The sequence below is a fragment of the Pseudophryne corroboree genome, chromosome 2 (assembly GCF_028390025.1).
Source record: "Pseudophryne corroboree isolate aPseCor3 chromosome 2, aPseCor3.hap2, whole genome shotgun sequence".
NCBI lineage: Eukaryota > Metazoa > Chordata > Amphibia > Anura > Myobatrachidae > Pseudophryne > Pseudophryne corroboree.
In genome coordinates this window covers 825981280-825994383 of record NC_086445.1, presented here as the reverse complement: position 1 = coordinate 825994383, position 13104 = coordinate 825981280, and positions in this window count along the sequence as shown.

Sequence of the window (13104 nt, the reverse complement as noted above, 5' to 3'; positions counted from 1 at the left end):
CTGGGAGGCTGAGTCTTTTCTCATTTTGTATTTTTATAGGCATTTTCTAATGATTGTATAAACTGAGAACAAATGATTTCGTATTGCCTTTCTTGAAAAAGATCCTGTGGAAGGATCGAAACGTCGATTGTCTGAGGCTACAATAAAGAATATTATCATTGAAGAAGCGTTGTATCAGTGAGAGTGCGCCCGCCACTTATGTGGACTTCGATATATTCAGCGGACTTCGTTCTGTTGGGATAGCACCCACCTTTGAATAATTGATGCGAGTACAGGACCCTTTTGTTATATTACATTACTGGAGAATTTTCTCTGGCTTCCTGATACCCATCTATGCCAATTCGGATACATGTGAGATGTGACTATATATGGGCTATGTATAATTGTTGTATGTTATAGTGTTGTATGTTGTTTTAACGGTGAAATACCTACTAGCTTGATCATTTACAGTAACCTCTGAGCATTGATTGAAGATCTTACTATGACGCAAGAAGGAGCATATCTATTAGATGATGGGTTATTGTCTCTAGCAGAACAGGGAACCGTTTCATTCACCGATGAAGAGGTTGAAAAATTTCTCTTTGACAAGATAGATTTCGAGTCTCTGCCTGCAGACACTCCAGTCGATGTTTTTTATAAACTCATTAAACAGCGCCAAAAAGAGATTGACCTAAAATTACACGGTCAATTTCTTTCCGAGTACCATCGACGACGGCAGATTCCCAGAGGATTCCGCATCACCAACACACCTACATTAGGCAGGAGCAATCCTAAATTTTGTAGTCGGTGGTGCGGAATCCTCAACAAATGTTCATTTGACCTTATGGCTTTGGTTATTGAGGAAGTTGGTATTGAGCTCAAGACGATTAAGATCGAAATTGAAGCTGCGAACATCACAGCAATACCACTCCTGACGGAGGACAAGTCACAAAAATGGCTAGATAAACTGCAATCACAGATTGACACTTATAATAGAGAGCTTATCTCTTTCAAACGGAAGAAATTAGCTGTTGTAACCAGTGATTACAAAAACCATATGGTATATAGATGGCTTTTGGGTAATACCCAAAACCCTAATATCCAGACAGGAAGGTTCCAGAGGAGAAGACGTGCCCCTAGGTATATGCAGGAGCTTGCCTCCTCCATCTCCACATCTGACACTGATCCTAATGAAGGTCCACAACAGAGACGTTTTTTAGATCAGGGTCCCGAGTCCAGCTCACTGGCAGGAAACAACAAAAAAAACAGTGTAGACCACATCCAAGACGAAGCTGGCACTCGAAGAAGAGGGAGACCAAAAAAGACTTAAATGTAGTCTTTAATTTATCGAGTACACAACTCGACCAGGCAGATTTGTCGCTCTTAGCACATGGGTTGTCTTTCGTCCCTACCTGTCACCATAATAGCTTCGAGAGTAGCATTGACCAATTTAAATTTGGTCGACAACTAAGATTAAAAGAATTCTTCTCCGATAAGTCGAGCAAACTTACGCCCACACCTTTTAAAAAGAGTTCCACATTTGATCCACAAACTCAGAATGCAAGCCTAAAAACATTTTTGAGGGTGGTCCAAAGAGACACTAGCAATTTCTCTCCACCCCGACATTTCGATAATTTATCCCAGTCAGAAAGAAAATCATTAACCAAATTGAGAGCAGACCCAAACATCGTTATTCGCCCTGCTGATAAGGGCGGGCGGTGGTGGTTCAAGACTGGCAAGATTATGACCGAGAGATCACACGCCAGCTATCGGATCGGGAGACGTATAAGGAAGTTGAGTCTAACCCTGTACCAGGCATCAAACGTACCATAGACGAGTGTCTTAGGAGAGGTAAAAACAATGGATGGTTTGATGATGATTTATTTTCATATCTAACGGTTGAACATCCCCGGTGTCCAATTCTATACACTCTACCGAAGGTTCATAAAACCTTGGTACAACCGCCTGGACGCCCAATCATTGCAGCAGAAGGCTTCTTGTTGCAGCCCTTAGCCAAATATGTTGATAGCATTCTACAACCTATTGTTGTTGGCAGTAGGAGTTATATAAGGGACACAGGTGATTTTCTACTGCAATTAAAAAGCATCGACTGTAAATCCATACCATGCCTCTTAGCCACTATGGACGTAAATTCTTTGTATACTGTCATTCCACATGACGGTGGACTTGAAACAGTGCGAACCGCATTGGTAACTCATGCTACACGTACAGTACCCACAGAATGTATCATAGAGTTAACTGAATTAGTTCTACGGTTCAACCACTTTATGTACAAAGATAAGTACTTTATACAACTAGCGGGCACGGCGATGGGGTCTAACTTGGCCCCGTCATATGCCAATTTGTATATGACTGACTATGAAACCACTCTAATCTTTCCACAATATGGTCACCAAATTCTTTTCTACCGTCGATTCATCGACGATGTCTTTCTACTTTGGCTAGATACCGAGTCAGCTTTCCATACCATGGTTAATAACTTGAATATGTTGGATCATCCTATAAAATTTACCTCGAGTATCTCGAGCTCTGAAATCAACTTCCTAGATGTCCACATTAGTAAGATTGGGGATACTTTCACGACTTCAGTTTACAGAAAGCCAACTGATAGAAATCTGACACTCCATTCAACTAGCCACCACCCCCCTGCATTAAAGGAGAATTTGCCAGTGTCCCAATTTTTGAGAGTACTCAGAATCAACTCTGATAAAACCAATACTGAAATCCAACTCAAAGAGGTTCAAGCTCGTTTCCTGGAACGTGAGTATACCCATAAAACACTTTCCCACTGTATGTCTAGGGCACAAAACATTTTTGCAGGGACACACCCCAGGAATAAGGATAGACTAGACAATCGTTTAGTCTTCGCGACCCGTTATGATAACCATTCTGGGCATCTTAAAAAGGTACTCAAGAAACATTGGCCAATTGTGAATACTGATCTAACATTACCTTTCACACGCATGGATCCACCTATGTTGGCTTACCGTCGAGGCCCTAATCTCAAACAAATGCTTATGAGACCTGTACTATACCCTAATGCACCTATGTCTACTGCCCAGTTGTTACAACAAAAACCAGGTTGTTTCTCCTGTGGGAGCTGCACAACGTGTCGTTCTATGATGGTAGGACCAACGTTCACTCACCCACATACTGGCTCCACCATTAAACTCAAATATCATCTACATTGTAGATTAGATTTTGTCATCTATATCTTAAAATGTCCATGTGGACTATTTTACGTTGGGTTAACCAGTCGTAACTTCAGGGATAGAATGGCGAACCATCGCTCATCTATACATGTCGCATTGAGTAGTGGTAAATCTGATAAACCGGTGGCTCGTCATTTCATTGAAGCTCGCCACCAAGTGGCGAGTCTCAAATGTAAAATTATAGACTGGGTACCCCCGATGACCACGGGTGGAGATAGAACCAAGAGGTTGAAACAAAGGGAGTGTTTTTGGATCAATCACCTTGACACGGTATCCCCGCGAGGACTTAACGAATGTAACCCCTATGGGGTATTCCTATAGAGAGTTGCTGGAATACTTACCCTTTTGTGTGATTTGTGTATACCAGTGATCAGGAGATGTTTTTGTGAATCCATGCTGTGATCTTCCTGCATGTAGGTCTTTATATATTCATCTATATATACACCTTTGTTTGTAGGTCTTTATTATATTATTTTTATTTTTTATTTATTTTCATTTATATTCATGTATGTATATATATTTATATATGTATTGTTAAAAACTTTTTTATAAGTAGGTTTTTCGAATATGAATCTGTTTTTCTGTTTTTTGTTTTTGATGTCCCACGTGTGTGTTTCTATGTATTAGCCCATCCTCTCAGGTCCCTGATGGCTAGAAATTAAACCATTTAATTCAATAAAAATAAAAATAAAAATAAAAATATTTAAGATTTACATATTACACATACACCCAGTTGTTACACATTAGAGACACGTATGCCACTCTTTGAACATTTGATTAAGCAGGCTCTAATCCCTGATTGCTGTGATGCATCTGGGAAATGCCAATCTGGTTTGGTTTGGAGTTTAGAACAGAACATGTGGGGTTAACACAGAGAATTCAGGTGATTTAGACCAGCCCTAACTTCACTCCCTCCGTTGACTAGTGAATATGTGAGCTTTTGCGGCCGCAGCGTCAGTCTGTGACATGACGCGCGTCTACTTCCGGTATGTGGAACGCACCACTTCCGGGAGTTGGAACGCAAGACGCGGCGAGTAATTTTCACACCTGAGTCTTAGCATCTTGAGCACCACGCGTGCAAGCACTAGTTGTGAATGAACGGCCTGATATGGGAGCCAGTGTACATTTAATTACATCAATTATTAAACTTGAAAAGTGCCCTTTTGTGTGAGGCGTTTTTTCAGGCCTTGCGGATCTACTTCCGGTCTGGGAGTATATAAACCCCCGGGGCATGGATGTCCACAGCATGTCTCCTGGGAACACATGGCTGATAGTGACTCCTGGTAAGCACCATTTTTTTGAGCAACTTGTGCCTTGTTACTTGCTTTATATAGTAAGCACTGTATTGATATATATCATTCTGAACAGGCTGGACTAATTAGCACATAGGAACAACTGAGAACCCAGGATACGGCACACTGGGATTGTGATCTCAATAGGTAAAAGCCTGTTCAGAGAGCTAATGTTCATTTATGACAATAGAAAACCAATGGGAGGACTAACAGTTTTTTTTTTTTTGTTGTTCCCAGTTGCTATGGGATCATTGATGTTGTTGATAGTCTGCTGGATGTACACACGGCTGCTGCTGAGCTCATGAGTAAGTGATGAGGCTTAGACCTTCCTCATAGTATATATACCCCCCACACCTGAGGGTGCATTGGTAAAATTAGGCACATTATGCGTCTAAAGGATTAAGGTGTCGTTTTCTTTTTTCTATTCTGGGTGATGAGTGGCACCTGTGTTGGTGGTGTGTAATATTTTTAAACATTATCTGACACTAAGTACATTCTTTTTTAAAAACTATACAGTCACTATATGAATGGGGCATTGATTCCCAGTCTATAGAGATTTTCTGCCATCGCATATGGGGCCTGGGAGGCTGAGTCTTTTCTCATTTTGTATTTTTATAGGCATTTTCTAATGATTGTATAAACTGAGAACAAATGATTTCGTATTGCCTTTCTTGAAAAAGATCCTGTGGAAGGATCGAAACGTCGATTGTCTGAGGCTACAATAAAGAATATTATCATTGAAGAAGCGTTGTATCAGTGAGAGTGCGCCCGCCACTTATGTGGACTTCGATATATTCAGCGGACTTCGTTCTGTTGGGATAGCACCCACCTTTGAATAATTGATGCGAGTACAGGACCCTTTTGTTATATTATATATATATATATATATATATATACATAAAACCTTTCATATTACAAATAAATCACAATGTGTCACTTGAAGACAGATACTATAGGAGAAACATTGTATCAGTAAATACTCCACGCTGGAAAATGCTGTTATTCTTCCACAATACCCTCTGGATAACACACGCACACACACACACATATATATATATAAATATAACATTATTAAAGCCCCCCACCCAATTAAAAAATAAATAGAGTGCACACCCAAGTACCCCAGACAACATTTTATATATTCCCACTGCTGATAGCTTTAATACATCTCCATACCACAGTACCTCATCTAGAGAACATTAATACTTCCCCACACAACACACTATTCCCTTTTAGCACACATTAATACACCCTCACAACACAATACCCCCTCCCAGAGACATTTCAGCACACCCTCATAGCACACTACCCCCTCCAAAAGACACTTCAGCACACCCCCACAGCACAGTACCCTCTCCAAGAGACATTTCAGCATACCCCCACAGCACAATACCCCCTCCCAGACACATGTCAGTACACTCCCATAGAACAATACTCTCTCCCAGAGACACTTCAGCACACCCCCAAAGCACAATACCTTCTCCCAGAGACATTTCAGTACACCCCCATAGCTCAATACCCTCTCCCAGAGACATTTCAGTATACCCCAACACAATATACCCCCTCCTAGAGACACTTCAGTACACCCCCACAGCACAATACCCCTCCCAGAGACACTGCAGTACACTCCCATACAGTACCCCCTCCCAGGGACAGTTCATTACCCTCCCACAGCACAATACCCCTTCCCAGAGACAGTTCATTACCCTCCAACAGCACAATACCCCCTCCCAGAGACAGTTCATTACACTCCCACAGCACAATACCACCTTCCAGAGACAGTTCAGTACACCCCTACAGCCCAATATCCCCCTCCCAGAAACAGTTCATTACGCTCCCACAGCACAATACCCCCTCCCAGAGACAGTTCATTATGCTCCTACAGTACAATACCACCTCCCAGAGACAGTTCATTACACTCCCACAGCACAATACCCCCTCCCAGAGACAGTTCATTACACTGCCATAGCACAATACCCCCTCCCAGAGACAGTTCATTACACTCCCACAGCACAATACCCCCTCCAAGAGACAGTTCATTACACTCCCACAGCCCAATACCCTCTCCTCTGAGACAGTTAATTACACTCCCACAGCACAATACCCCCCTCCCCAGAGACAGTTCATTACACTCCCACAGCACAATACCACCTTCCAGAGACAGTTCAGTACACCCCTACAGCCCAATATCCCCCTCCCAGAAACAGTTCATTACGCTCCCACAGCACAATTCCCCCTCCCAGAGACAGTTCATTATGCTCCTACAGTACAATACCCCCTCCCAGAGACAGTTCATTACACTCCCACAGCACAATACCCCCTCCCAGAGACAGTTCATTACACTCCCATAGCACAATACCCCCTCCCAGAGACAGTTCATTACACTACCACAGCACAATACCCCCTCCAAGAGACAGTTCATTACACTCCCACAGCCCAATACCCTCTCCCCTGAGACAGTTAATTACACTCCCACAGCACAATACCCCCCTCCCCAGAGACAGTTCAATACACTTCCACAGCACAATACCCCCTCCCCAGAGACAGTTCATTACCCTCCCACAGCCCAATACCCTCTCCCCTGAGACAGTTCATTACACTCCCACAGCACAATACCCCCCTCCCCAGAGACAGTTCATTACACTTCCACAGCACAATACCCCCTCCCCAGAGACAGTTCATTACCCTCCCACAGCCCAATACCCTCTCCCCTGAGACAGTTCATTACACTCCCACAGCACAATACCCCCCTCCCCAGAGACAGTTCATTACACTTCCACAGCACAATACCCCCTCCCAGAGACAGTTCATTACACTCCCACAGCACAATACCCCCTCCCAGAGACACTTCAGTATACCCCTACAGCACAATACCCCCTTCCCAGAGACAGTTCATTACACTCCCACAGCACAATACCCCCTCCCAGAGACACTTCAGTATACCCCTACAGCACAATACTGCCTCTTAGACAACATTAATATTCTCCCATACCACCCCCCTTCTAGTTTATATTAATGCACTTCCTCCACGAATACTAAACCTAGAAACATGATCTCAGTATACCGCATGACTGCAGAACTGCAGAGGAGAGGATCATCAAACTGCAGGCTGCAGAGTGAAAACAGGAAATAGGCAGAGGTAGGTAATAGAGGAGAAGGAAGGGGCAAGGTTTTGGGAACAGGAGGGAGCCACAGTTGGGACAGCTTCACCTTAGTGTAGCCAACTGAGAGGAGAGAAAATACAGCAATCACCAATTACAAATGCATCAATGTGCCGGCAGGTTCCAGCCGACCACAAGTATTAGCATGACAGTGACACATACACATTACCTGGCAGTCAAAAATCCCCAGCCATCCCCTGTATGTTGCTAACACATTACGGTGAGCCGGGAGCCAGATGCACAGCTGCCTGGACTGCAGAGAACATTGCAGGAAGGTCATCCGCGCAATTTTAGAAGGAAGAGCACAGGGCACTGGTAGGCGCTTCACAGAATTATACTAGGCAGTGTGTCTGGAGCCACGCTGAATGTAAGCCCTGTGTTGGCGCCCATCTACACTGTGGCCAACAATACTTTCTTGCTTGCCCCACCCTCCTTACAGCACTGCGGGGTGGCACCTGTGTGACATCAAATGGAGTGGAGGAACCACCATAACCAAACACTATGGAGTGCAGGGAGGGATAGTGAAGCTTCCCCCTGCGCGACACATGTCACGTGTGTGAGTCAGTGCACCTGCTGTTTGAAGGAAGTTAGCGGAACTTAGTCAGCTCTCTGATGGCTGGCTATAACAGGAAAATTAATCCTGTCTACTTTAGCACAACCACTTCCAGATCCTGTGGGCCTATTTTGATGGAGGCCTGGAGCTTGAATTTCCGGCCCTGCTGCAGGAAATAATGCATAGTTAGCAGAAAATTAGCAAACATTACCCAACAAGGTACACACAAAGGGCCTAATTCATGTTTGTATGCTACTGCAATTGCAATTTTCAAGGCAATGGAACTGCTGTTAGCAAGTGATGCTGCCACCCAGAAATGAAAAGAGACGCCAACAGAAGCAATCATAAACTCATTCACAATTGCCTAGTAATTAGTAGCCTATATGCAAAAACTAGGAACACCGAGGTTAAGGTTAGACCAATGGCTACGCAGACTAGACACAGCAGTAGCCACACAGACAGCCCATTTTTGCATGTACAAGCTCACAGCTGATAATAGATATATGCCCCGTAAAATGGGCAAGACACTCATGCATTTTTCCAACAACTCCATGTTAACACCTCCAAATGGTCACTTCCTGTCAATCACTTCTCCATAAAAGCCCCATGGCAAGTGAAATCGCAGTGGCACCATGATGCATGTGCAGTGTGATCTTAGCACATGCAAATTCTGCTGATAATTGCTCCATTGCATGAATATCAGCCTTTGCATACAAACGTAAATTAAGCCCAATTGGCAGAATTAGGAGCAAATAAGAAATAGCATTAAAAATATATTGCAGGGCAGCACACATTTTGAAATGTAATGTACAGTATATGTCTCTGCATCATCAGTATACCTACCTTGTACCTTGTACCTAGTGTACAAGTCATCATTTTTAGTTTGTAGTTACACCTATCCTATAATATAGATGTAGGTGTGCCAAACTGATCACAAAACCTGTATCCTTGAGCAGGTGCATGAATGCTTACACGCGCGCTAATAGAAAATGTATTATGAGATTGCTGGGTGCCTATAGTTACAGATGCATATGCCTGTGTGGCCGCATCGAGGGCTACACCAGCATGGCTACATGATGCAAAATATATGCCTCCTAGTCCTAACAAACATATATGTGTGTGGAACACTACTGGTGCTGTGGTACTCTTACTTGAGGTACCCTGATGTCATGTGGAAAGCCCCTCACAGCCACTTTTCACCACTCCTGCTACAGTATGACATGGGAATGCCACTGTGAGGATCCTTTCTGTCTGTATCCATAGAAACCTGTATTTGTCTATGGATACAGGAATTGGGGCTGCTGGGTTACATAGATAAAGCTGTAATGAGATATTCTAAATTCTTTAATGAAGCTACTTGCTGGAGTAAATTATGGGCTAACAGACTAGACAAATAATCAGGCTGGAACTAGTAATGTTGGAAATAAGTATACTGAACACTAGAGATGAGCGGGTTCGGTTCTCAGAGAACCGCACAGTACCGAACTTCACTCTCTGAGACCGGTTCCGAGTCAGGCTTGGGTTTTCCCGCCTGACTCGGAAACCCGAGCGATGCAAAACGTCATCATCCTGCTGTCGGATTCTCGCGGGATTTGGATTCCATATAAGGAGCCGCACATCACAGCCATTTTCACTCCAGTCTCAGAGAGTGTAGTGAGAGGACGTGTCTCTGTCCTCAGTGTCTGTGTGCGGGCGGGAAAGTGGGGTGGCGAGTTTTGTGCTGTGTTGCTCAGTCCAGTCCAGTGTAGTCAATATCTTATGCTGCATCAGTCCAGCCAGTCACAGTGTTGGTGTCCTCTGCTGCTATATGTCCCCAGTGCTGCTGGCTGCTGTATAAGTCCCTTGCATTGGTGCTGTGTTTTCCTGCATTAGACCAGGGGTAGTGTCTTGTGCAGCATCAGTCCAGTGACCAGTCACAGTGGTGGTGTCCTCTGCTGCCATATATCCAGTGTAGCTGTATAAATCCCTTTCAGTGGTGCTGTATTGTCCTGCATTAGACCAGGGGAAGTGTCTTGTGCAGAATCAGTCCAGTGACCAGTCACAGTGTTGGAGTCCTCTGCTGCCATAAATCCAGTGTTACTGCTGTTTAATTCCCGTGATATCGCCGTATAATTCCTGTGATACTGGCGTATAATTCCTGTGACATTGCCGTATAATTCTCGGAATACTGGCGTATAATTCCTGTGACATTGCCGTATAATTATCGGAATACTGGCATATAATTCCTATGATATTGCCGTATAATTCCTGTGATATTGCCGTGTAATTCTCGGAATACTGGCGTATAACTCCTGTAACATTGCCGTATAATTATCGCAATACTGGCGTATAATTCCTATGATATTGCCATATAATTCCTGATATATTGCTGTATAATTCTCGTAATACTGGCGTATAATTCCTGTGATACTGCCATATAATTCCCGTGATACTGGCGTATAATTCCTGTGACATTGCCGTATAATTCCTGTGATATTGGCGTATAATTCTCAGAATACTGGCGTATAATTCCTTTGATACTGCCATATAATTCCCGTGATACTGGCGTATAATTCTTGTGACATTGCCGTATAATTCTCGGAATACTGGCATATAATTCCTGTGATACTGCCACATAATTCCCGTGACACTGCCATATAATTCCTGTGACACTGCCAAATAATTCTCGGAATACTTGCGTATAATTCCAGTTATCCTGCCATATAATTCCATATAAATCCATATAATTCTGTATAAATCCAGTCCAGTGGTGCTGCCATATAAATTCAGTAGTGCTGTCCTGTGCTGTATATTATTTATGCCAAATAAAGGGGTTATTAATATTTAATCCAAATAATTTTTACAGGGTTTGCCCTGTGAGGTGTAGGGGTATGCTCTCTTGTGCCGCATATTGTGTTATATAACTCCAGAAAACTAATGGAGAACAAACATTTGGAGAATAAAATAGGGAAAGATCAAGAACCACTTCCTCCTAGTGCTGAAGCTGCTGCCACTAGCCATGACATAGATGATGAAATGCTATAAACGTCGTCTGCCAAGGCCGATGCCCATTGTGATAGTAGAGGGCATGTAAAATCCAAAAAGCCAAAGTTCAGTAAAAAGACCAAAAAAAGATATTTAAATGGTTTGAGGAGAAACGTAAACTTGCCAATATGCTATTTATGACATGGAGTGGCAAGGAATGGCTGAGGCCCTGGCCTATGTTCAAAACTACTGGTTCAGCTTTAATAGATGATGGAAGCCCTCATAACTGAGACCTTGACACTTATGTTGGTGTTAGACGTGCATCCAGTATCTGCCATTAGTGCAGTGGGATTTAGACAATTGATGGAGGTATTGTGTCCCCGGTACAAAATCCCATCTAGATTTCACTTCACTAGGCAGGTGATAGCGAGATTTTGCCATTCAATTCCAGTAATTTGGACGTATAATTACAGTTATTTTGACAACTAATTCCAGTGATTTGGACATATAATTATTAATTACAGTGATCTTGCCAATTAATTCCAGTGATTTGGACATATAATTATTAATTACAGTGATCTTGCCAATTAATTCCAGTGATTTTGACGTATAATTACAGTGATTTTGCCAATTAATTCCAGCGATTTGGACGTATAATTACAGTGATTTTGCCAATTAATTCCAGTGATTTTGACATATAATTACAGTGATTTTGCCAATTAATTCCAGTGATTTGGACGTATAATTATTAATTATAGTTATCTTGACAATTAATTCCAGTGATCTTGACAATTAATTCCTGTGATTTGGACTTATAATTACAGTGATCTTGCCAATTAATTCCAGTGATTTGGACGTATAATTCCAGTTAACGTATAATTACAGCGATTTTGCCAATAAATTCCAGTGATTTTGACGTATAATTACAGTGATTTTGCCAATTATTTCCAGTGATTTGGACGTATAATTCCAGTGGACGTATAATTACAGTGATTTTGCCAATTAATTGCAGTGATTTGGACGTATAATTATTAATTACAGTTATCTTGACAATTAATTCCAGTGATTTTGACGTATAATTACAGTGATTTTGCCAATTAATTCCAGCGATTTGGACGTATAATTACAGTGATTTTGCCAATTAATTCCAGTGATTTGGACGTATAATTACAGTGATTTTGCCAATTAATTCCAGTGATTTGGACGTATAATTATTAATTACAGTTATCTTGACAATTAATTCCAGTGATCTTGACAATTAATTCCTGTGATTTGGACTTATAATTACAGTGATCTTGCCAATTAATTCCAGTGATTTGGACGTATAATTCCAGTGGACGTATAATTACAGCGATTTTGCCAATAAATTCCAGTGATTTTGACGTATAATTACAGTGATTTTGCCAATTATTTCCAGTGATTTGGACGTATAATTCCAGTGGACGTATAATTACAGTGATTTTGCAAATTAATTCCAGTGATTTGGACGTATAATTATTAATTACAGTTATCTTGACAATTAATTCCAGTGATCTTGCCAATTAATTCCTGGGATTTGGACTTATAATTACAGTGATCTTGCCAATTAATTCCAGTGATTTGGATGTATAATTACAGTGATCTTTCCAATTAATTCCTGTGATTTGGACTTATAATTACAGTGATTTTGCCAATAAATTCCAGTGATTTGGACGTATAGTACAGTGATTTGGACGTATAATTCCAATTGGAATTGTTTGTGTCACTTGGCTTAGTCATACAGCTACCTTATTGCACCTCTTCGACATCTTTGCATGAGGTGCTGTTTGGGGCCTAGTTTTTGAAAAGTGCCATCCTGTGTGACACTGCCGTATGAGTCCAGGGGTACTGCCGTATAAGTCCACCTATTTGCAGATTTTTTTTAAAGTGACTGGAGCGTGCTG